Source organism: Phocoena phocoena, chromosome 18 (assembly GCF_963924675.1).
Source record: "Phocoena phocoena chromosome 18, mPhoPho1.1, whole genome shotgun sequence".
In the NCBI taxonomy this organism is placed as follows: Eukaryota; Metazoa; Chordata; class Mammalia; order Artiodactyla; family Phocoenidae; genus Phocoena; species Phocoena phocoena.
Window position 1 is genome coordinate 30489437 of NC_089236.1, and position 3068 is coordinate 30492504.

The window sequence follows — 3068 nt, forward strand, 5'->3', positions numbered from 1 at the left end:
AGACATCTTTGAAAAAAAATCAAATTGCAACTCAATTTTCTACTTTTTCAAATATGACCGAGGAAAAAAGTACAAGTAGTAATGTCTGCATTTAAAAAAAACAAAACTATTAACCAAGTGGACTTGGGGAAGAAAGAAAAACTGTACAGTATTATTGCACTCCACGAATGTGCAGAATTCCAAAATATGCCAGCACTGAAAAACTGTCTTACATTGAGGTTTTCCAAGAGGTACAACAAGCCTGCCAAGAAAGCATCTTGTCTGTACTAACAGATTGCTGTCTTCAGTACAGGCCTTCATAATGTCAGTCACGCTGCTCTTGCAAAAATCCCTTAATGTAAAAGAGCTTTCAGTGCTTATAGGTGGGGCTATGATCGATGGTATGGGATGGAATCCATATGCACACTGAGCTTCATTTCATTGTCAAGAATTTGAACAAGCTGTTGCATGGATGGAAGGTGACCAGATTCCAGCTTAGACCACACAGGTACATCTTTCAAAGTTATCTCAAATGCACCTGTTGACATACACTGGTTCTCAATCATGATGCTGAAGGAAAAGACCATCATACATGCATAGACCTTATTTTCTTGGCCCCACGGCCAGATGCTAGGAACTTGCATGCCAAAGAAAGCAAAAGAATCCTTGCCAACAATTATTAAGCCTATTAATACTAACTTGAAGACTGACAGTTAAGATGCTATGTGTCTATATATTGGTTGAGGGAGGTAATTCTCTCCTTCAATACGGATGTCTGGGTACCGCTGGCTAATAACCCGCACGTGCTCCACAAACACCCGTCTATAACCTCAGGAAACACAAATCTGGAACTTGAGCAGCGGCCCCGTGGCGTACTGCATCTCTAACCTCTCGCCAGGCACGCCGCCCAGGTTGGCGGAGGCATCTCTCAGACCACCTCCGATGTTGCCGCTAGGAGAAGCAGCAGAAACCTCATCTTAAACGAACCAACCACTTCGGCCGCCCTCAGACTGAGACTGCAGCCAGCCCAAGGCAGAGCCGGAGCCACGAGCCATTTAACTTTTCGTTGCTGTTTATCATCAGTAGCTTTCTTTACACTCATAATAGTTTCATGAGATATAAGGGACAATTTGTTATATTACTGATCTGAGTGGTGGCAAAGCTGAAACACAATGAAGTTCCATAGATGATTCAAGGCCATATAGCTGCTTGGAAGAAAACGTTGTCCTCTTATTTGTTCTTCATAATTAAGTTTTTCTTTGGATATACAATTGCTCATAAGTTAAAATACAGTTGTACAAATGAAATATATGTTATATATATATATATATATATATATATATATATATATAAAATATACCACAGAAAAATCTTAATGTTTAAATTACTGCCCTTTATTTTAAATTGGGATCTCCATGAAGGCAAATATTTTCAGGGAAACTGTCTTCCACAATTAAAGTAGAATAATTGGAAAGGTTCTAAGATATTATTAATATAATCTTTTGTAATATTAAAGTTTTTTCAAATTTATAACCTCATGATAGCCCACAATGAGCCTCACCTCCCTATATTCATGTGCTTGTGTAGTCTTATCTCACACCAGATGACTAATACAATATTGTAACATGTGTACCTAATACAATATTGAAGAAATAATGGAGTCAAACTTCCAAGTCTAGATCATAGAAAACACTGCAGCTTTTGTCTCGCTCTTAGCTTATTTGCTCTCGAAGAAGCCAGCAGCCATGTAGTGAGGGCATTCAAGTTACCACTATGGAGAGGGCCACATGGTAAGAAACTGATGACTTCTGTCTACAGACAGAACTGAGTTCTCCTTTCAAAAGACATTGAATGGCGGCTTCCCTGTTGACGCAGTGGTTAAGAATCTGCCTGCCAATGCGAGGGATATGGGTTCAAGCCCTGGTCCGGGAAGATCCCACATGTGGCGGAGCAAATAAGCCCGTGTGCCACAACTACTGAAGTTGAGCTCTAGAACCTGTAAGCCACAGCTACTGAAGCCTGCGCTTGTAGAACCTGTGCTCCGCTACAAGAGAAGCCCCGGCAATAAGAAGCCCATGCACGGCAACGAAGAGTAGCCCCCGCTCATCGCAACTAGAAAAAGCCCGTGCACAGCAACGAAGACCAAACACAGCCGTAAATAAATAAATTTATTTTTTAAAAAAAGACATTGAATGGGTTATCCTGAAAGAGGCTCTTCTTGCTCAAATGTTGCCTTCAGATAACTTCAGCCCAAACCCTCATGTCGATGGCGACCTCCTGAGAGAACCTGAACCTGAATCACTTGGCTAAGCTGCTTCTGAATTCCTGACCCTCAGAATCTATAAGATAACAAATGTTTGTTGTTTTTATTTTCTATGTTTCAGGGTAATTAATTATGCAACTATGGATAAATATAGATAATTCTAATATGCCTCAAAAACCCCAGATTTCACTAGGTAGGCACTATTACAATTACTGTCATTACAAGACAGATGTTATTTAAGTGTAGAAAAAGAGAACCTAAGTAAAACTGGAGGTGACTGAGAAAGAGAACATTATGGGAGATGATCTTGAAGCACAAAGGCAGATGAAAATGGAGTAAGGAAAGAGAAATTCCAAGCAAAGCTAACAGAATATATGTATCCACAAAACAATAGAAATGTGTGGTCGCTACAGGAAATCTGAAGAAGTTTCTTGCAGTGGACAGCACTTGTGTTGCTGGTGTGGATGAAGTAGTTGATGAACCTGGAGAGGCAAGTAAATGAATAATAATAAAGGGCCTCTTTTGTGTGGAATCCAAGCTAAGAACTAGAATTTTAACCTAAAGGATCTGAGTACTCACCAAAGGCTTCTAAGTAAGAGAATAAGTGAAGTTAAAAATGAAAGCCAAATATATTGCTATAAGTCCAGCAATAAATGACAAAGGTGAATTTAAACAAGTAGCAGTGGTTATGGAGAAAAAGAAACTGATTGCAAAAATACAAAGAAAATACTTCTAATGGGACTTAGCAAAATTTTAATTTGTGATTGAAGGAGAGCTGAGGCTGTATCAAATCTTTGCAATCCCATATTCATAACCTTTCAATGTC

At 39.3% G+C, this 3068-nt stretch overlaps 1 pseudogene; it reads right to left on the reverse strand.

Annotated features, from left to right (window-relative positions):
* Positions 1-368: 368 nt before the first annotated feature.
* LOC136137722 (thioredoxin reductase-like selenoprotein T) lies at positions 369-955 on the reverse strand (annotated as a pseudogene).
* Positions 956-3068: the final 2113 nt, after the last annotated feature.